Source organism: Lepisma saccharinum, chromosome 8 (assembly GCF_977018435.1).
Source record: "Lepisma saccharinum chromosome 8, izLepSacc3.1, whole genome shotgun sequence".
Classification (NCBI taxonomy): Eukaryota; Metazoa; Arthropoda; class Insecta; order Zygentoma; family Lepismatidae; genus Lepisma; species Lepisma saccharinum.
In genome coordinates, this window is record NC_139236.1 from 27,595,038 (window position 1) to 27,619,271 (window position 24,234).

Sequence of the window (24,234 nt, forward strand, 5' to 3'; positions counted from 1 at the left end):
CTTGAATGCTGTGAGTAAAGGAAACTTAACAAGACGCATGAAACGCCATGTTCATTGTGTTCAATCACTGGAAAGATTAAGCGATAACGCCAATCCCCGATTCCAACGGTTACATGTGAAGACAGCTTCTAAGAACAGATTGAAATTACAAGCGTCTGGCCTCGCAATCACACATGGAAAAGAAGTGGAGATGTTGAAAGTTGAAATAGCTGTTTCCATTATTTGACCTCACGCATTCCTTCCACCGGCCAGTCACAAATACGTAGTGTGCAATGATTTTTCTTTCCTTGCGAGTGTCTTTTCATCAATCTCATCGTCGCGATTGAACAAGATTGGCACGAAAGTGATGCTAAATAACAAAACATACCTATAATACACATTCGAAACGTCCATGCGTTGCACAGGATTCAAACCAAAGATTTCGGACACTGTTTTGATAACAGTGTGACAGAGGGTTTACGAATAAAAAAGAATGAAAATTAGAGCTACTAGAATGTTCAAAACCAACAAAATGACTTTAGAGTTGTGGATAAAAACTAGCCGAATGTTATGTGTGTGGCTGAATCAATTGGCCCTTGAAAAAAATGGTATAGTCCGCCTGCCTCAGTAGTAACAGGAACCTGCCTCCGCAAGTGCGCATGCGCTGGCTGGACGAGTCCAGTGGCAAAATAGGGGAGACTGCTGCAAGTGGAACGGATACCGGAATCAGGTTCCGTGAGATTCGGCGACAGCTGAAAGAACGCTGAAGTTTCACTTGCAGCAAATTCGTCGGTAAAATTCATAAAGTGGAAAGTTAAAACTTGTAAAAGCCACCATAATCACAACAAAGCGAGCGACAATGAACAAAAAAAAAAACCAACGCATGCAAACGAAATACTAATGACACTTACAGATTGTATCGCGATGTTTCATCCTACTTACCCTATTGGGTATATTATCGTCCTCTCAGCTATAATCTGTTCCGGATACCTCTGGAGCAAGCGAACAAAAACAAGTCCTCTGCGCAAGTAGTGACTCGACCAATGAACGCGTGGGAGTGGAAGCGAGTGCATGGAGGAGAAAACGAGGCTACAGCTACCAGCGCTCGCTGCTTTGCTCCACCCGCTCGCTTTCTCCCCTTCCCTACAGTTATGCGCGGCTTTGCTCCACAACACTCCTGGGACGGAGTATAGTATAGTCTTCCGTGGTTGGACAATACATAGAAGGGTGTTGAACGAACAAGTGATGATCTAGTGGTATATACAAAGCTCCCTGAAGAGAATCCAGAATAACCATGCCTAACCATTGTGCCCTTAAAACAAACATGACATCTTTGAGACTCCAGAAATCTAAAAAGGCGAAAAGTATGCCTTCACAAAATCTAAAAAGTTTGAAGTTAGGAAGAGAAAGACTAAATGCCGGACTAATGCCCCCCCCCCCCCCCCGTCTAGTTCGCTGCACTTTTTGACAGTAAGTGGTGCAAGGAAATGTTCAACCAAGTAGACGAATAGTGGTGTTCAAGTTCAGAAGATTCAATAAATGCCTGTCTGCTGCTTTAAATGTTAATTTGATTAGTGCAGACACAAAATGCACTACTTGACACCAACTCAACCAAGTAGCAGAGTCACACTTTGTAACCAACTAAACACGTGAGTGCAGAGAGAGAACAAAAGTGTAGCGAACTGGACGGGGCTAATGATTTGTAACCAACTAAACGCGTTAGTTCAGAGAGAGAAAAAAAGTGTAGCGAACTGGACGGGGTTAATGAAAATAACACGTTTTGCCAACCTTTCGAAAATTCAAAATGATTTTAACCTACAAGAATAAAACTCTCGCCCTTTTTGACTGTGTGATTACAAATCTGCACAGAATGATCAGGTTCTCCCTAAATGTCCAAGATACAGTCTAGGAAAATAGTCATAAAAAGAATACAAGTCTATTTCGATTATACTTACTGGGTAATGAGCACTAGATATCAACCCTTCGCTCATCTTACAGGTCCTGGCACACGAATATTTCCAACATCAATGACATACGAACACTCACTCACTCAGTCACAGATACAGGGCAACATAAGAAGATGCGTCATCGCACTTTTCACAACAGTGTCCAACAAAGGCGTGAACATGACGTCACTATGAAACACATGTTACACCCGGGATCACACTCTCCCATGGGAAATGCCGCTGTACCCTGACTCTCTTTGTATTCCAATTGCGTATTTCGACGGCGATCAAATGGGGAAGCAGGTTTTTCCTGGTCTTGAGACAGGTTGGTTGTTTCTTGGAACCCTCGATTGGTAACATCCAATAAAAACGATGCCTTTTGAAGAAAACAAATCAAACCTGTAGTAGTAGTAATAAAAAACTATTCGTCTAACACTAACATTGCGTTCTTCTTTAAAATTAAAACTTGAGATGGACGATATAGGCTAAATTAAATGTGATTTGCAGTATTCTGGGCAGAATAAATCTTCTCTCGCCCATGGTAGCCATATTTAACTGTATTGCTTGCTGAGAGACAGTACTGAAATTCGCCATGATAGTTATCTTATGTACACTAATGTGAAGGTAACTAAATATACCATGTCATAGCATTATAAAAATACTGTAATGTATCTATTTTCAAGAACAAGATATGCAGGTTATTTGTCATAAAGTGGTAAGTTAGCGAATCTAAATGTTTGTTTCTTAAATACATTACATTTACCACATTATTAGTGAATACCTTGAAACTAAAATACAACAGTAGACACTATAGTTTACTATCAAATTCTAAAAAATCGTCTAAATTGCAGTTCTTTTACTAATGACTGTGCGAAGTTTGGTATAAGCTATGCCTAAACCTGCAGATATTTCAGTTTTAGTTTCATGTGGATTAGGTCCAACTTCATGTATAAATTTTAGTTTCTGGTCATATTGTAACTCTTCCTCTTTTTGTTGTCCATGGCCGAGCAGTAGCAACTGAAAACTGTAACTTCTGTGACATTGTTGTAGCTTGGTTACATACAAATCAACTGTACTTTATGAAAATTAGAACGTATTACACCGAATTACGTATAAATGCATTACGTACAAATATGGTTCAATTTACACGTCTTGAAATTGTATTTTGCCAGTAATTTATGTACAAAACAGAATTACGCAGAACTGGGTTACGTATAAAGCAGTTTCAATCATATATGGTTTCCATGATTTTTTGTCCAAGTTGGAAAGAAATGCACTAAAGTGTTTAGCAGACTTCTGTTTTAGAGTACTGTTACTTTTACGCGCAAATAACATACTACGGGAAAGGGTGGGAGAGAACACATCACGCGATTACGACACATCTGGGCCAGTTCTGGTGCTATAAAAAAAGTTTACGCGGCCATAAACCAGAATGTAAACATAAATAACTCCAGAACAAGCGCACATAGAGCGAGCGTGTGTGTCGCTGCCTATTTGTGTCTCAGGAGCATATCGCGGCGGTGAATCACGGATATACAGCTACTTCCACGACAGGTTGTATCCTTTTTTATTGTTTTTTTTCTCCCTCCCCGTTTTTTGCAATTGCGAAAAATTCTCTGTGGCTGTTAAGTTTCATGAGAATTTCCGTGTTATGGGTCTAGAACAACAATCAGCGTTGCCAACGAACCTCATGCTTGTTGTAACGTAACAACATATATTTTGTTAAACTTTGTCTCAAGCCTTCACCAGGATGGCCAACTCAAGATTTTGCAACCGAATGTTCCGGGTTCGAGTCTCGACCTGGGTAGGATGTTTCTCTTAGAGTGTCCCTTCATCCTCATCGTTGCGATTAGCTGAAGGCGACAGAAAAGCACGGTATACTAAAAAAAATCGAGAGTCTATTTTCAGCATGTTTGCCGCAAACATTTTCGCAAGAAAGTTTACTAAGTTCCCAGTGCATAGAGCACCGTGCCATGGATGCACATTTAGGGTATGTGGGGGTAGGGTTCCTGCCGCTTTTACTCCCCAGGGTTGTCCCAGGCATCAATTGATTTGAGGCTGGGTGAGCCCCAGAGCTGCTTTATGCGGAGAGAAGGCCGGAAAGGCCGACCCTAGATCACCCTCCCCGGGAATCGAACCTGGGTCTCAAGCGTGGCAGTCAGACGACCTACCGACTAAACCACCCGTTTATTATTGTTATTATTATCCATGCCTTATTTGAAATGGCGGAGTTACGGCCATACAGAGCCTTTTATTTCACTCAACCATTACAAAAAAATATACATTAACATTATTAAACACAAAATACATATATTCAATTCACATGTGCTTAGCCACACACACTTACACAAATATACTCATAATGCTGAGTATATAAAATATAGAATACAAAATATATTTTAAAAAGTACAATCACGTTTAATCCCCAGTGTCTATAAATCCTTTATTATGTTAGACATTAACAGGTAAATGAGATCATTGCATTTGCTGCTTGAAAGCGAGTCCATAACTCACGAAACATCCAATCAACAACTGACAAGCTGACGTCATCCCAACTTGGCACGAATCGCTACAGCTCTTTCTGGCGGTCTACAATGTTGATAGACTCGCTAACTGACAATGTGGCAAGCTTTGGCAACTGTGCATCCCGAATATGCAACGCGGCCACAAGGGCTTTAATGAGAGCAATTGCATGTCGAATGTCGAACGCAGCTTTAAAAAAAAACTGCCTCAACAGCAGAGTGCGACATTGAAAATGATAAAACGCGGAAACAGGGAAGCCTCGGAGCGGAACACGAACAGGCTGGCCGTCTTCATAAACGCACGCTTTTCCGAGTATATGACAGGAAGATAACTTCACGAGCAAGTGACGGGAACAAACTGGTTCTCGAATTACCGCAAAAGCACAAAACGACTAATTAGGGATTTGGCAGGAGCTGGCGCATAAATAAAAATCACATTACAATAACTGTCACGCTGGTTTATAATTTAAGGTCGACGAAGAACATTAAATTCACAACAATTTCGGCTGAAGCAGAAATATTTCCTTTCGTATTCTTAAACTCCTAAGGCTGCTCTGTTTTAGCCCGATGTTTCTGGAACCAGCGGGTCGCGGTCCGGTAATTTGGCATCAATTTTGATTAACAATTACAAAAATACATACTTTCCACATGTAAATATTTGGTCAGTGAATGTTATGTCCTTCTCCCGCTGCTCCTGTTCAGCTGACAGAATTGGTGAGTTACAATACAATTGTTTCTTTTCTCCTACCAACATCATTAAAATCGATTTAATAATTTAATTGCCTATTTTCCAATTAGCATTGATTGGAACTTTTTTTGGTGCTCAAAATGCAACATTACAATGAAATTCAGCATACAGCAAATTAATTTAACGATGTTATACTGAACGCAACTTCAACTGGCGGCTGGGAAACAGCGAATCAGCAATCAGTTGAATTTTCTTCGACTGACATCGGGTATTTTCGAGTCACAAGGCAACTGAATTTGTTGACACCCATCGAGCAACACATCCCCCAAGACGACTGGGGGACAGAAATAGCCGTCAAGGTTACCCACCTGTTGCAGTTGCGTTCAATATAGCATGAGGAAACTACAAGATTTAATTAGATCCAATGATCGACAAATAATTTAAGCTTAATTTCATATTGTCAGCAAGCCTATATTGTAAGAGTTTATTTATGAATTCTGGGCATAAACATCCAAATGTACTCGTATAATGTGAAAGCTATAAGTCAAATAAAATATACTGATGACGATGATAAGACATGCATCATTTAGTTTTAGTGGAGAATACAAAAACTGCTATTTGTATTTATCTTCCTCCCCTTTTATGCCATGAAGATGAAGATGAATAGCGCACAAACACACACGGACAGACAGGACACACCCCACAGGTGATTATTTGGGAAATTATCCGACTATATCACATAGTTTATGTCTCAAATACAAATGCTACTCGGGACTAGACGCAAAGTTTTGTTGAAAGGGTCCGAATCACTATGCAATGTGCCTTTTCCTGGAATCAAAGTCGGTACCCCTTAGTTACAAAGTCATACTACTGTGCCATCGACAAGGCCCAGTTTGGTTGTTGCAGGTCCATAAGTGCAGTAGGGTGTATCTTAAACAGAAGTGACGTCATTTTATCGTTACTATTCAGTCCTATTTTAATGGATGAATTAAAAGCTTGGCGACCAATCCTAATTCAGATCTTTCCTTGAATTCATGGGCGTCGCCAGAAATTTTTGCGGGGGGGGGCAAATGATAATAGTAACAATAATAAGTATTTTTCCACGGTTATAAATGTTATTATACAATAATAAATATTATAAGCTAACAAAAGTAAATTTTATTTTAAATATTAATAATAATAATTATTATTATATCAATGGGGAGACTCAATCCACCAAACGAGTGTACCAAAACAACTATTTTCCATTATTTATTTTGCATTTTATGCAGTTTGTATCTGAATGCATTTTGATATTAACCTTTGCACGTCTCTTTCAAGAAAAGGCTTTAAATGTTAAGGGGATTTTTTATAAAGTGTGTTGTGTGACCTCTCACCTACAACTGTAATTATTAGAATTTTGAAAACTGTGAAACCATTTGTTCCTTGGATGAAATGGTAGAATATAACCTTGTTCCTGTATTTTTCACTCAATGTTTTCGATCCAATGCATTATTACTTTGATTTTTCTATTCGAATACTAACTAAATGAACTATATTTCTATTCTCAACAATAAGAGTAACAAGTCAATTTCCAGAGCGGGTCAACCGACCCGTCCACCCCCCCCCCCTCCTGACGCCCATGCTTGTATTCTATAGTACACCAGCCTACTCCTATATACTTGGCGTGGAAGAATAAGGTGGAGGCTGTTTTCTCTTTCTTTCTCAAAAAACGAAAAGGAAAAACAGAGAAAGAAAAACTGGGGGCCGATCAACTCGCATTCTTCTCGCCTCATCAAGCATGACAATGTCCACACCTTGGCTCGGTTTGGCTTTCTGTCTTGTTCCTCGACACACACAACTGTAACACAAGAGCGCTCTCTCTCTCTCTCTCTCTCTCTCTCTCTCTCTCTCTCTCTCTCTCTCTCTCTCTCTCTCTCCCCCCTGATTTTTCGTAGGTGTGCGCACGCAGCTCTATCAAGGAGGTCAATAACTTCCCCTTTGCGACACTTCATCTCGTTCAAAATTTAAGGGATTCAGTATCAAGAATAACCTTGTCCTTAAGCCCACTTTAGACGAAAGCATATTCCTTTGCATTTTTCTTAACATTTGTGGTATGACCAAAATGCTACCGTGTGAAATGAAAAATCTTATCGCATTTCAGATGTCATGGCATTTCTCAAGGATAGAACCGTCCTATTTCCGTAGCATTTTTCGTAGCATAACCAATCAGAAGCGACCTCTGGGTCACGAGTGCAGTTGTAATGGCGGCCGCGTGAGATGCAAACAACGTATCACTTCACATTTTTAAAACTCGATAATTATTCAACCGAGAGGAATTACGCTTCGTATTAAATGGTTTTAGGTAGAGAAGCATGGCGCTGATTAAATATATACTTTACAACGTTTACTGTGTACGTATGGAATAATATTTTAGTTGTTTCAATTGTAAACACAGTGCACTCAACATATGGTGTAACTCGATGTGCCTATCGTGCTGTATGTATCATACAATGTAATCTCAACAGCTAACCGAAATGTTCCATGAAATGCTATCTGCTATGAGATTTTTGGAAGCATTTACATGGCATTTATACTAGCAAAAATGTTAAAGGAAATGCTTTCGTCTAAAGCCGGCTTATGCTAAGAACCATTATTTATCAATGATGAATGCTTCCAAGTGCTTGTAAGTACAACCCCTAGATTCGCAGTGTGTTACACAAACCACTATACGTCAGAAGCAGACTATATAAGAGCCCATTACCTAAATATCTCCCGCGTAGCCGTGTGGTAGAGCTCTCGCCTTTGGTGTCGAGGGATCCTAGGTTCGATCCCTGGTGAGAACTCCAAAATGACAGCGGACTCCGGTCTTGAAAGTCAGAAAACAGCGGCGATGGGATTCGATGAAGAAGCTGATTGGCAGGTCTTGGCCCTCAAAAAGTTGCTGGCCAAATGAGTATTGTTTTTTCAGCAGTGCTCTTTGTGGTGGTACGCAACGGTACGCCGTATCGGCACCTTTACATAGGTGATTATATATGAACATACCACAATGTTTGGTGTAGTTCTTATGATGGACACTAGAAGAAACCAACTTATAGAGTACAGAGACCTTTCTTGCCAGAAAAAAAAAAAACACTGGTTGTTACTTATCTACAGAAGAAACGTATGATGTCGTCTTTACTCGCTCAGAGGAGTGGTGAAACTGTCTGCAGATTGGAGAAAGTCATCACATACACCAAAGGTGTGGGGAACCTTGATCATTCCAGTGGTTATTTTCCTCGTCCCCGACCGAGAAAAGAGAAGTACCAAGGAGAAGAAGACCTCCCATCTGATTGAAGCCTCCATATTTCAACTCTTGTAACGATCCAGGGCCTCCCCGATGGCGCAGTGGTAGTGTAATCGAGAGGTCTCGGGTTCGATACCGCTGAAGGCACACTGCACAGTGACTCGGATCCCACTTTAAACTGTAGGTACAGTCCCGATTAACGTTTTTGTGCATAAAGTGGACTTAAAACACCAACCCAATCAATCTTGTAACGATCCATAGAGTCTGCTTACGTAAGTTTAGAAATTAGCACATTCAATAGTTGTCAATGTTTGCATCATGAGAATTAAAACATTTCCAAGAACAAGTATTCCTTAGATGGCGCTTATGTCCTTGGTGTCTAAAAAGATCAGGACGTCTTTTACACGAATGTCAGTTACACAGTTTTTCTATTCTTTTCTCTTTATTGTTTAAATTTTACAAGTTGTCTTGATTCTACAGGCATCTGATGCAGACATTATGCAGGATCAAGTACCAATTACCAGGGCTCTTTGGCAGTCCTGAACAGCCCCGGTATACAAATATATACGTATTACAATAAGTAGAAAAATGGATAAGAATTCAGGTATGATATAAGTGTAGTGTAATAATGCATATAAAGAGAATTTAGAATATAAAAAAGTTATGTAGAAAACAAGGTAACGTTTGATTATTATAGTGGGTGTTTATAGTTGAGAGGAAGAGGTATATTGGAATGACTTCAATAAGAAGGAACCAGTGGCGGCAATTGGGTTCCAAAATCGGGGGGCAAAGACAGTATATTTCCCTTTGTAGATAAGGTTTAGCATAGTGTGGGGGCCAAAATTGACGAAAAGTGGCCCCCTAATCACCGCCACTGGAGGAACTATTCCGGAAGCTCCAGGAAGGGTAGGTCCTAATGTGTACATGTACTCCAGATTATGGCCTCCAGAAAACGTAAAATAATTATCACCACAGCAAGAACTGAAGAAATTCACTACTAGGAAGGAACACCACTACTGGAATCTGCTTTGTCTGCTAATTTTCAGTTATCAGGCTTTCAAAAATCAGGCTAGCACCTAAGATATATATGCCCTTTTTTCCTGTTTTTGCTTGTATTAGTAGAGATGGGCAGTCTTCAGAAGGTAACCTTTTTCATCGTTATCCGAAAGCAGAATGTAAACATCTACACCATGATAACAACCACCTTCCAGCAAAAGCAGTGAAGTTCTGATCATCACGGATGATCTAGCAGAGTCATCTTCGGTGAAAGAGCTCTACTAAGAAGGAGAAAAGAGCAAGTCAGCAACATACAAAAAAAAATGTGGAAGGGGGAAAAAGGAAACTATGGAATGCAGGCTGGACCCATTGCCGCGTGTCTGCTTGGACAATGTGTAGGGTTGCATCCCGTGTGAAGGTCGAGGGAATTCTATTTTTCTCTCCCGCGCTGGAGAAAGCAAGGGAGAAACCTTCTCCCCATCTTGCAACCAGAGCTTTTTTCTCCCCCTCTCGCTGCATTGCCTCAGCAGTGTTTCCTACCATCGAGTACTATGTCCAAATTAAGGTTAAGCTGACCCTTGTGGGGATCGCAAGTTTTAGAAGATAGAGAATAATGAGTTGGGTTATGGACTTCCCCTTACGTTACAGTTGTAAGTGGGCCTTGAAGTCGTTCCTCTTTAGAGTGGCGTCCCCGAGGGGGATTATACCCCCCCCCCCCCTTTGGCCCAGTATTTCTAAAATAATAATGGCAAAGGCCGGAAAATATGGCAAAAAGAAGGCTGACTACTAAAAAAAAGTATACATACTGCACCCCTTTCAAAAATCCTGAGCACGCCACTGCCTCTTTAACTTAACGTTTTCACCAATAAGAACACTGTCTTGGCATTTTTGGTCCGACATGTAATTCTTCAAACTTTCTTCTTTCCGTTCATGTGCTTAGTGCTGCTACATGAAGGGAGATATTCGTGGAGTATCAAAACAAAGAAACAGTTCTCGTCCCGCAGCCCAGATAGCACATAGGCTTGTGGCAAGCTTACGACAGCTTCCTTATAGCTTGTCAAACCAAGCTTGACATGGCAAGCTGGACGTAAACTTGATGCATGTGGTACCTAGCGTGATTGGATGCATTTTTTTAAAAATAAAGCAATAGACACACCCATTTAATATAACAATAGATATACTTATTAAACATAAACAAGTGTGACAAAATTAAATAAAACCGAAATACAGTGGAATGAATTCCAATGTGAATAAAACACCAAAGCATATATTTCCTCCAGCCTACACTAGATGGCAGTGTGACTCAAATGTAAAACAAACGTAAGTTTTAGTAACACTAATAAGGATAACTTTGATTGTAATTTGTGAAAAATTGTGTTTTATTATCCTTCGAAAGATGTGTGAATATTGAAGTTGCAAGGAAGATCAGAAAATGAAATGTGGTGAATAAAAGTGAAACTTCCATAAAAAATATTTTTATCCCAGATTATACAATCAGGAGATGCAGTAAGTGCTGCAAAGGGAAACTGTGACCTTACAAACATGGGTGGTCGTTTTTAGTTTTGCTGTTATGCATATATACAATGTACATTACAACCATGATTATACTATCAATAAAAATATAAATGTTATATATATATATATATATATAAAATTTACTTTGAGCATTGAATTCTGTAAAGTTACAGCTAGTTATGAAAAACTTGCTGCAACTTCCAATTCTGGTAACTAGATTGCTGGGCTTGCCATGGCAAGCTTGCTGCTAGCTACTTCGCTTGCCATGGCAAGCTTGCAGCAAGCTGCCTGTACTATATGGGAGTGTTGCAAACACGACCTTCCAAAATATGAAGACCAGAGCTACACGGTGGCGTGTCAATTCTCTACAGTCTTCTGTACGGTAGTGAAAGCGGAAAGCCTGCGTCTATGCCGCCTTAAAACAAGGCCCGTGCAAAGAAGCTTCATTTGGATGCAACGTCATGAGTGGTAGGTCGTGGATTACAACACAATCACAGTCGTGTTCAATAGGCGGAAGATTGGCGTAATCTGAACCTAGTAATCCTAGTGTGTGTGTGAATCAGGTGTAATAATTGCAATATGGTGTCATGACATGGCTGTGATGTTGACACCGTGTTGCGATCTGTGGCCTACCAGTGATGACGTTGCATGCAAACGAGGAGTCTGTAGGGGCCTTTCTGAAAGAAGGCACTGCCCACGCTTGCGCAGATGGAAAACTCTAGCACAACAAAAGAAAAGCGTCGCCTGAACAAATGTAAAGGGTGAAGAAAGTGACAAGCCAATGAAAATATTATACAGATTACATAAGTATGACCGAAAGCTTGATCCAGGACAATCTGAATTTACCTTCCATCGAGGATCGATTATCGAACAAAAAAATTAGAGACACGTGAGCTTTCGGATCTGCGAAGGTAAAAAAGAAGAAAATAAGCCGATTAGTTTTACAGAATACAGGACTCCACCTACACAGGCAACTGTCCCGCGCCGTGTGGCAATACGTTCTCGTTTCAACTGACTTCGCCCAACATAGGAATTTTGTAACTGGTGACAGAAAATTTCAATAACAAATTGATAAGTTTCGGTCTCGTGGATTCGAAATTACGCTTCAAAAAATGTTAGGCGACGTGCATGACAGGTAAAGATAACGAATAATGGGTAAACTTAGAAATGTTTTTATGGTTCGACATGAAAGAAACATTCAGCGTCGTCGCCTTGTAATCGCCACGATGAGGAATGATGAAAATATAGTGGGAGACACATCCATGCTTAATCCAAAGGCGAAACCTCTGATTTTTTAACACTTTATGGCATCAATTCACCAACGAAATTGATCGGTTGCAGTTGTTTATTATTATTATTATTATTATTATTATATTGATGTATGAGGGCTGTACCAAAAGTAATGCAAAAGTATTTTTTATATTAACTGGTCGTTCAAATTGAACACGTTAGCAGAACTCTTCTCCTTTATTGCTGGTAAAGAATGAATGGTTTCCAAGCAGAACTTCTGGAAACCACCGAGGCGGCCTTTCTGCCTTAATGACGTAGATAGTATTTTTGTTCATTTTAGAGAGCTTTCACACAGACGCGTCAAACGACAAATCTAGAAATAACACACAGCACGGGAGGTTTCACCAGAGTGACAAGCGACACGATCACAAACTGCACACACCGGAAAAGACACTTTCCCTTTCAGTCTATAAGAAAGCATTAAATGCGCATGCGCGACAAACAAACCGAGGCGACACGATGCACCCTACTGAGAAAACGACCCTGTTTATTTTCTCTTTAGGTCCACTTTAAGCGCAGACAGGCTAATCGGGACTAAAGTTCATTTCGAAGTGATAAGTGTCGCTTATGACCTGTCACTTGTAGCTTGTTACTTGGATTTCAAAGCTCCCAGTTTGAATGACAACTCCCTTCTATATATATTTTTTCCTAATTTCAAAACTATAAAAATTGATATATCAAGGCGACAGGCAAAGGCGTACGTATTAATAGGTTATGGGGGAAAATTAAATTTGGTTGAAAGAAATATCTATATCATTGTAAATTTTCACGGAGCGTTGTTAACATGCGAGTTTCGGTAAGGATTTCTTGATATTCGACAGAAATTTCTGGTTGTCGTATTATACTTCATACCTCATGTAAAAAGCTTGGTTTCAAACTGACGATAATATGATTATCACAAGGGGAAAAGGTGTCAGTGTCAGATCCGATGACGCTTTTGAAGGCAATTAGTCAGCCCAAGGCGACAGCATTCCTATGGCGTCAAGTGGATGTCCCCGTCACTTTTCAGCGTGGCACCCGGATATGACCTACGGGACGAATCGGAAATCCCAGGCGACACTTCACGATGAAAGTAAAATATATGAAAGTTTCGCTCGTACTCGCGAATCTTTCGCTTTGAACCTATTCAGGAACCGAAACCAATGCAAAGATTCGTACGATTCACCGCGAGAAGCACAGAAGTTATTGGATCATGAATCTGTGTCTACTTGCAAAATACACTCCCAAACCAGGCGGCGCTCTTCATTAATTCATTCCATGCTGGATGAACCCGGATGAACATCCTAGCGAAAGAAATTTATGATTATTTTCTTGTAGTTTACTGTTATTACAAGCATAAGAAAACAGTTTTTCGTTGTGACGTTTCAGGAGAACACACGCTCCCTTCATCAGACATTTATTTATATTTTGACTAAAGATATAGTTATAACAATGGTTAGCAATTACAAGAAAATAATTCTACAATGCAGGCAATGCGTACATACAAGAAATTTAAGATGTTAAGGACAGCAGGAACGATGGCAAATGGTGTGTGCAAAGCACTGATCGAACCCAACATTTTGAGGCGTGTGCCGAAACAACACCACGGTAGGACTTTTTTCCTAAGTACGAAATGTAGAAGAGGCGAAATCAATATCGATGTCACATGTCCAAGATATCAAGGAAACTTATATCTTGCAGATATGCAGCACTGCTCCTATGTGCCACATATGAATAGCAGCAGTATAGAGGCTCGGACTAGAAACACCTTCGCACAAATATGATATTTTTCCACATTTCGGTTTGCAACACTGCTCGACCTTACAGCAAGGTCGAGGGGAACAGATGACTGGCACAGCCTGGGAGAACAATATGAATGCCTGCACCTTTGCTGGAACCACCAGAAGAATAGGACATAAAAGGTTCTCAATTCCATTTGCCCACCACCCCCTGAGGACCGTTCAATTCTTTCCGACAATCGAAGAGGCAAAGCAAGCTGACAGCAATAAGCGTCCAGCCCACTCGCCATCCCGTCTTTATCACAGGCGTGGAGAGGTGCTGCCACAGGTGCTAACCCTCCCCCCACAGCAACGACGGCCATGGAAAACCCCCAGTTCACTTACTGCCCATTTTGTCAGTTCTACACCTGAACAGAGAATGTCTTTACGTTCTAAATTAATTGTACATTAATGCTACCTTATCCACTTAGATTGCTCCTGCCAATTTTGAAAACAAATCTTGTCTCGATTTTTACAAGCCCGTCTCTATACACACGCTTCACTTGGTAATGCTTGAATTCGTTTCTTCAGACAGCATTTTTGTTGAAAGTGCAGTTCGACCTACATTATTCGATTGCTTTTAAGTAGAATTTTCTGTTAGTTTGTGTGATTAATCTTGTGAAAACTTCTAATAATGACTGAATCAAAATTTAGCTGTATATATTACACAATACTATTAAATTCGTTGACTAAGATCCCTGGAGTTTTCTTACACTGCTCAAAAATAAAAGTAGTAACTTGTAGAACATTAGATTTGAAAAGAAAGAATATTTATAAGTGTTCTAATTTGGCTACCGCTATTTTCGACGTTACCCGCTACAGAAACGTTGGCGCCACCATCACAGCCTTGTTCGTCATTTGTTCAAGACATCTAAATTATTGACGTAATGCAAATCAAAGTGTGTGCGGATGTTAGTCTGTGTATATCGTGGTACTTAGAAGTGAGACTCACTTATTAAACACTTCGCAAGCACCTTTTTCGTCAAGCCCCGCCCTTCATACTTGTGACGTCGCAAAAATTGCAGTGTATTAATGCTACGAGCCTTAACATAACATGCCTAACTTAACAACGAAAAGCATTTAGCCTGACGTCAGAAGACGAAGGGCGGGGCTTGACCAATAAAGGTGTTTGAGTAGCGTGTCGTCAGTTATATCCCTTGGAAGCTATAGCTACTCGTGAGAACCGAGATAGACAACGAAGGTTGCTAATTGTGAAAGGAGGCAACTCGTGCAGTTACACTGCTTCAAGAGGGTAACCCGACATGTTGCAAGAAATCTTGGGGTTACCATACAGTTACCATGGTGAAACTATTTTCATTAGAGTTGTAAAAGTTTCATTACATTACTACTTTTAAATTCTAAGCAGGGTAGTTGGGGTGCAAGAGGTACTTAATTTTCTGGGAAGTCAATCAAAAGTCAATCTTTCTTCCTCCACGCTGCATGCTTACAGGCTAACGAGGCTAGCCTGGCCATCTTTGTACTAAGTACCCTCATATAGACACACCCCCTTTTCTAAAAGCTTATTTAACTCTTTTTAGTGTAAGTTTTTCATTTTAGCACTCACATAAATTTGGACCAGAAATCGAACAAAAGGACAGAACTTCAGAAATATCAGACAAGAGTCTGGAACTGGCAGAGTTACCTACGTACAACAAGAAATTTTTCTCCCCAGAGAGAAATGGAGAAACAGTTATTTTCTTTCAACAGTGCGATCTTCCGAAAGGTCACGATATACTGAGAATGCCTCCACGCCGCCGGGAGACGTTTTGGGAGGGAAAATATACAGTTAGTCATCCAGCCTTGGACAAGGTTATGTCATGTTTAGTCGTGAACATCGAAAACTCTTGCTATGAGACGGGTGAAGGGAGAGGAATATCCCTCAAGAGATTTCGCATTCGTTCACAAGTTGGCGCTTGGGCTTCCATTCTTGACTCGGCGAACAGTTCGGTTCATTTTCGCCTCGAGTGGTGAACCGGTTCATTGCAGTGAATCACTCAAGAAAATATGTTTGTATAGTTCATGCAGTTCTGTACCACAGACAAAACACATTCAGAGGGAAGATCGCTCCGAGGATATGATTGATTGATCTTGTGCTTTAATTCCACTTTATGCACAGTAAGGCTAATCGGGACTGGACCTGCAGTTTAAAGTGGAATCCGAACCACTATGTGCCTCCACCGGGTATCGAACCCGGAACCCATTGATTACAAGGCGACGACGGTACTACCCCTGCGCCATCGGGGAGGCCTTTCTAAGGATATGAACCACCCAGCCGTACTACTCACACAAGACACTCCAATCAAGAAAACTGAATTATAGGTTTCCCCTTTACTAAAATCTAAAATTAATTTAAAATACACTTGTTACATGCTTAATGAATTTAAAACTGCTTTAAAAGTAAAATATATCAATTTCTTTCCCCAAACACCTTATTTCGTAGCGTTGTCGTCTAGTAATCAAGTGGTCCCGGGTTCGATACCCAGTGGAAACACACAGTGGTTCGAATCCCTTTTTAAACTGTAGGTCCAGTTCCAATTAGCCTATCTGTGCATAAGAATGGACTTAAAACAAAACTCAAACATCTTATTTAATGGACCTTCCCGATAGCATGGGGGCATACACTCTCGTCTTGTAATCAATAAGTCCCGGGTTCGACCATCGGTGGAAGAAATTATTCGGGTCCCACTTAAAACTGCAGCTCCAGTCCCAACTAACTTAGAGAATAAAATGGACCTAAAGCAATCGTTGTCAGCTTTTATAACTCAATTTATTGTCAGATTTTTAAAAAAAGTATTTGCAATGGAAGGGTAAAGAAAACATCGCTACAGCGCCAGGGGCCTTTCGATTCATTGTGTTTGTTCACCAATTCATGCATCCTTGTGGTTAACCTAGAAGGCCAGAAAATCGAGGGAAATAAAAATTGCAAAACAAACATGACAATCAAAACTTTCTTCTCTGGAACGCATTGGAATACATAGTGTAACCTTCTGAAGCATATGTTACTTGGCTTTGAAAAAAAAACACAGGAATAACATTTCATTCTTGCAAATTTCAGTTTCTTATTTCTGCCTCTTTAGGCTAATCGTGGCGATAAGGATAAAACAGATGAAACTGACGGACGCCCGTGCCTACGCCAGAACTTGAACCTGAAGCCAAGATGATTCTTACGGCAATGAGACCAACACGCTTGAACATCGAGGAGGCTTACAAGACATAAAAATGTAACAAATATTATTGGAGGCAATAAGAAAAGAACATGCACGAAGTACCCACGGCTTAGGAAAAATCCGTGTGGATCAGATGAAACAAGAAACTGAACAAATGCAGTGAAGGGTACCTGCATAAAACCAAAAACTAATCACTTCATCCTGATAACTTCCTGAATCATTACATCATTAATCTGTGATTACATCTCCTTACATTATTGTTCTACAAGCACAGAATCAACAATTTTTCACGTTTCCTTAATTAATTCGCCTTTTCCATTACTTCCTCTTTCAATAATTGCACTTTCTAAACTCCCTGCAGCTAAGAAAAAATTGAGAAGATTTAGCGCCAATCCAACAAGAAATGAACTTCAACTTAAAGAAAAGTATCACACAATCTTATTCCTTGATCCAAAAATGGCACTAAACAGTTTTTAACAACACATTCAAACAATACATTATCCAATACTGAAAACAGCTTTCCATGTTCTAAGGTATTAATTACATACGGTACGGTCCATTTATATTCTTGAACGACAGCAGCGCCACATACGACGCTGACAACATAGTTTTTACTTTCTGTCTTGTTCAATTACAGCTTTATAATAATAACAAAGCTCAATACTCTTGTGATGAAATGATAGAAGGAAACATCAAAGTGGTAGACTTTCTTTCACAAACGGGATTCAATACTCGAACAAGTCTCATTTCCGGAAAAAATCATTGAAGACTCAAGTATCGGGTCTTCAGAGATCTTCCGACCTTCAAATCAATGCTGTGAAACATCGATGAGTCTTAGCTTTCTGTAGCCTCAAAATACTTTTTCTGCACGATAAGTACGTATGAAATTGTGGCCAATTATCGAATGTTTCTTGTTGCTACAACATGTCATTGTCTTGCTCCAATGCTCTGCATTGTATTCAGTCAGAAGGACCTTGACAATGAATTTATTACCTTGCACCCACTTGTTTCTGTTCTTAGTAAGCATGTAGCGTTTCCTTTACCATAACATTTAAAAAGGAATTGTATCTTCCTCATTAAAATCATTGCACGAAAGATGAAGAGGTTAAGTGTTCCCATGATAATTGACAACGATTTTCCGTTGTCGAGTTAACTACTGTGTCATTCCGGAAGTTGTTTCTTCAAGGGTACTTACCGAGATGAATAATGTGAACTGTGAATTCAGGAAATGGAGGAAACATCTTACCTAAAACAGAAATTAGAATGATCGTTAGACAACTCATTCAAGTGGAGCATAACGAAAAATACACACTTATAAGTATTTGGACTTTAATTGCAATTGCTAACTACTAAAAGTTTCTTATTACCTCCAATACAGTATTAACGTTTTTAGTACGGTTTACTTGCCTATAGTATTTTGCTCAAGTTCAAGACAGATTTTCAAAGGTTGTAAGTGCTGGAAACAACTCGAATAGATTTTGGTGGTGAATTTGGGCCCCTGCCAATTGAAGGAAATGGGTCTTATTTTCATCGATTTTTCATATCTACCCAAAAAACGACAAGTCAAAGAAATAAGTGAATACGCAATTCAATATAATCCCTCCATTTGCACACGTTTCTGTGTGTATTTTGTCGTCGGTTTTCTACCTCCTGAGGTTATTCGTAACGATGAAGTTTAATCTAAAACCTGTGTGATGGGGATAGCCAAGATTTGTTGTCAGCTTGCAATAAAAGGATACTAAGTTTCATAGAAATGGCGGATGGCACGTTTCAGTGGTTTGGATTCAACCTTAAACTTGTTTCAATAAGCCTGTCTGACCATAAAACTTATCCCACTTCCAAGAGACTTCATTCAAGTTATAATTTTAAATAAATACTTATACAATACTCGTGAGAAGATCGGGAATGGGATCAACATTGTACATTGTCCCATCTATAGTGCCATTGCTGTCATGGTTAACGATAGAAATACACAACGTTAGATAACAAGTAAAGGCGAGAACAAGACTTGATACTAGAGAATATCAACTCGTTTGATTTAGTTTATTTTACTTCGCGTTTTGTGCCTCTTGGCTAATTTGCGAAGATGGTGATGAGTGATGAAATGATGAAATGGATGAATGGACATTCACAAACAACCAAGCCCGACCGGGATTCGAACCCGGGACCCTTGGCGTCGCAGCGCGATGTGCTAACCACTCGGCCACAGGGTCGGCCTCAACTCGTTGGAGACTTTAGTAATAAGGAATTTCAGATGTTTTTCTTACGCGCTCAACCTTGGTTTGCTCAAGCTCTTTATTCGAAGATTTTCCTCTCCGCTCCCTTATTTCCCTGTTCACTTCATATTTTTCTATTCTTCTACCATGGTTCTTTGTTTGTCGTGTCTTCGTATTCATAGAAATGGCTGTGGGACTTCTTACTTTGTTGCATTTCTACATTTGTTTCCATCTTCAGCTTTCGCAATTCGCATCTCGTGCATGTTTGACATACTCCATCCTGGGTCTGCTAATGTGGTTTTTACCTTTGATCCTCGCTTTTATTATTCCGTCATGTTTCAGATATGACCCACTACACAGCTCTGCACACAGAACTTGAAATGCATGAAACCAAGGTTGATGCACCTTTTACGCATCAATTGGCAGTTAAACCTGAAATTTCGGTTTCTTTGAAATTTTCATGCATCACACGAAACATTAGCTGATAAAAGTACACTTTGAATGTATTCTGTGTGCATTTTAATGCATCAAAAGTGCGCCATTAGTTGTTTATGCACTTTAATGTGTTCTGTGTGGGGGTGAACATTCAATTTTCATTTTCTTTTTATGTACGCGTCTCAAGCACATTTCTTTGCTACTCCTTGATCTTCAACATTATCCCGTAGCACCGCATTCCGAAGGCTTCCAATTTTTTCTGTCAGCTTCAGCTACTGTCCATACTTTTCATCCATACAGTGCTGTGCCTTTAGGAATCTCTTTCTTACAGCCAAATTGTTGGAGGTCAATAATTGTTTCTTCTGGTAAATGCTCACTAGATGTAAAAATTTCGCCTAAATCAAAATTGTTTAATAATGCGATTCTTTCAGACGTACCAAACAGGCAAGGACGTATTTTGGGGGTCCAGACCCCCCTCCCTGAAATACTTTCAAGTTCTAAAATTAAAGAATGAAAATATACTTCTTGAGTATTTGTTGTATATGACCTCAAAGGATAGTGTCAAAGTAGATTTATGCACTACAACTCAAGTTATGCATAAAATACTAAATAATAACTTTACATTTCGTCAACTGGATCTAATAGTCTGTTTTATAATTCAATTCTTTATTTATTTGACATTCATTTACTTTCTGGAGCAGTTGCTTTTATACAAATTTCGGCGATCTTAACTACACCTAAGTTAGATAATGAATAAGTGCTCTGCTCTTATATCTATCTCTCTTCTTATATCGTAATAGCAATTACATATTAATTAATTTACATATTATAATTAATATTTTAATTTAATTTAATATATTTATTTTAATTTAAACATTATTATAATTACTATTTCTGAGACATTTGGTTCAGACCCAGGCCCCCTCCCGCGAAATATATTTCTAGATACGTGCCTGCAAACAGGGTGGCCGTCGAATTACTTATACGATATTTTGTGTTGTTGTTAAGGTGCATAATATTTCCAAAACTAGATGAGACAAGAAGAGGCTGCGAAAATTCATGCATCGTTTGGTTACCATTCCTAACAAGACTTCCAAATCTTGATGACATTTTACATGTTGAATATTTTATCCGAGTATCCAGATATTCGTCACCGGATAATTCATTACATAACAGGGAAACAACTAATCAAATCCAGACGATAAAATAAAACTTGACCAGAAATTCCATCGCCCTAACGTAACAACCTCCAATTTTGATTCAAGACCCATTCTTCTGCCACGTGAGGAAACATTTTCTTGCATCCGTCGTTGAGGAATTTTCCGCCGGTGGCGTTCCGGAGCGTCCTTGTGCGAGGGGGACCACAGGAAAAAAAGATGGAGGAAGGGGTCTTTTGAGGAAGCCACTTCACGAAGTGGGCATTAACCGACACGCAACACCTGCGGTTGTGTGTCAGGCGCATGCACACACGGCCAGCTGACGCCAGCGCAAGTCAGGGTGGTGGGAAAAGACACGGTAACTCCATTCTGGTCCATTTCGTGGAAACGTAAAAAAAATTATGACATCTTGCATTCTTGGTTGTAATATGTGATAGGCCCTCACTAATTTGAGGCAACATTTTGGCTATCCTGAATTTCTTATTGTCACCGAAATCTAAACATTGCTGGACATTTTGCGTACTTCGGAAGCAGGTACGTATCTAGAAATATATTTCGGGGGGGTCTGGACCAAGTGTCCCAGAAATAATATTAATTAAATGAAAATATTTATAATTAAATATTGATGTAAAATTAATAATATTGCATTTTTATTGTTACATGATGGCATAAGAATATAAATATAACAGCATATATTTATTATATCTAGTTTATGTGTACTTAAGATCGCCAACTTGTATAAAAACAAGAAAATTAATATTTATTGAAAATAAAAAAGGATGTTACTGATTAATATTTTATTGCGCATAATCTTCTTTGGTATTGTCCTTCAAAGCAGTATGATCCCAATATAATAAACCTTGTCTTCCAAGATCATAGGAAATTAATAACCATCAATTATAGTCCAACAAATAATGCTAAGAAGTAAATTTTAATTATTTTACATGGTAAGTCTTTCGGGGGGGTCCGGACCCCCTGGACACCCCTAAATACGTCATGGTTCAGTGGAGACATTTCGAAAACTTCTAAAACCTTTAAAAAAATCGCCCTTTCCAATACTGAAATAGTGCACGCTTTTAGAATCCCTTGCAGAACATTCAACCGAATCTCCTTTCGTTTTTGCAGATTTATTGCCTAGATATCTGTAATAGCACAGACTTCGTTGAAGTTTCTGTTATACGTATCAAGACATGAGTGAAAGTATACCAGGAAATGCAATAAAATGAAACCTTTCATGATGTAAATTTGTAGGACCAACACCAACTAACAATTCTGTAATTTCAGTATTTTTATACGTGTGTGTTCATGTTTTAAGTGTATTTATTTTACTTTTCTTAGCGTATATGTGTTTTTTCTGTGCTTTTCTTTTCTTGTTTGTGTTTTCTATATTTAGCTATTATACAATTTATAAAATGTAAAGTAGAGTTGGTTAATTTGACGAAAAGGATTGTGCAATTCAAAACAAGAAACGAATATAATAAAATTAACAAATAAACAAACAAAAAGATTCACTTGAATGGTCTAGATGGGATTCTAAAGAGGTACCTTTTTTTAAAAAAAATATACAACATTGTTATTGCTGTTACATTGTAGCAATTTTTTGTAAGGTCTGAAATTTCTGAAAAAGTTTTCACTGATTCAGTCCGAAGTCCACAGATATGGATGTATTTCACTAAAGTTGGATTATGTTTGAAGCAAATGAGTTAACCCGACGCAAGTTGAAAATGATCGTATTGCCTCATCCCATTCCTGTAAATAGAAAGACCTCATACAACATTATCATGATCTTACTGTAATCATCCACAAGAAGAAATGGTGCGGGCGTATCACAGAGTAATATGTTATTGCCAGAACAGAAGTACGAAAACAGAACTCCCAAAATTATCTTATGGTGCGTGGCTTGAAGCCTGGTTGCACAGTCAAGTTCAAAGAAACGCGTGCCTAAATTGTGCATCATATTTAGTGCCTCTGTTTTGCAGAATGCGAGATTCAAGAACACACCCACAAAACCCGCTCGTGACCACCCCACGTAACAACATATAGAATATAAAGATATATATGAGTGAGAATAGACATGGGGCGTTTGGGTGGTTCTATAAACTTGACTGCGCGTTTTTCGCAGGGAAAAGGAGAAGAAAGTGCCAATCTATTGTAGTCATGAGCAAATGTGAGTTGAGAAAATATAAACTCATTTCTGTCTGTGACAGTACCAATTCAAATAAACCGTATTTGCACATCTACTTTAAGCGGCGTTCATGCTTCTTTTTGGGTAATCGCGACGCTGAGAATGAATGATGATTCAGGGTGGCTGGCTACTCTAGGGCCCTGATAAAATTCAAGTATAATTCCCGGTTTTCAAGGAGGTTATCTTTCCAAAAATTCAAGGCAAAAAATTTAAAATTCAAACACACATATTTAAAATATATAACTTAAGGTGCAGAGTTTGCATTGCCATTTCACACACACTACTTAGTTTCGAAATACATCTACAAACACAAGTCACAAATGTTACGGGATAAATTAATTTACAAAAGAGTTGTAAATTGCATAAGGAATTCTAACTCAAATTTACCTATCAACTTCAGATATCTTAGTTTTCAATAATTTTCAGTCGGTTAGATATATTTGTTCTGCAAAGGACACTAACAAAGGAAAGGAATTTAGAGAATTCTGTTTTATTTTCTACGCATTTTCTTTCTTTTTCTTCCTCGATAAAAATAAATGCTAAACTGTGAAAAACTTGCTTCAGGGCATTAATAAATATGTATAAATTCAATGTGACTTGGAATAATAAAAGTTGCAATTTTTCACGTCTACGGAGAAAAATTCACGCATAATTCCCGGTGGCTAGCCATTCTGTGATGTAACTGATGATGAGACAAGCTCGGCCACACAAGCTAAACAGAAGAGTCTATTAAAACAGAATCTTGGATAACCCCAGCTGATTGACAAGGCATCATACGGAAAGCTGTTGTCTGTGTAAATGAGACCAAACTTTTATTCCCCCAACTTGCTGACGAAGACTGAATCACCAGTTTCCCAACCACCTGTCAGTGACAACATAAATAAAACAGTGCACGTCACGACACCACTCGCACGCGCGGCGCAGGTAATTCACCGATTGACGTGAGTCAGTCTCTCGCAAGGTCTGCCGGGTAATAAATAAGGCTGTAACCCGGCGGTTTCGGACCGACTCTTCCAACACGCAGAATTGCACCCCAAACCCTTGTAAGCTGCAGGAAGAAGAGGCGACCAGGCACGCAAATCCATGCCACCGGAAGCACAACTGACTCCCTCAATG

General features: G+C 39.3%; 1 protein-coding gene across 3 annotated transcripts in view; it reads right to left on the reverse strand.

The window, feature by feature from the left end:
• Window positions 1-24,234, reverse strand: part of Shrm (shroom) — a 510,449-nt gene that overhangs the window by 188,570 nt on the left and 297,645 nt on the right. The window contains exon 1 of one of the 3 annotated variants that reach the window (XM_083126366.1): window positions 1,935-1,976. The exons of the other annotated variants lie outside the window; for them this stretch is intronic. The gene's annotated coding sequence lies outside the window, so the exon portion shown is untranslated. Of the gene's footprint in view, window positions 1-1,934; window positions 1,977-24,234 lie in introns of those variants that run through there. 3 annotated transcript variants of the gene reach the window in all.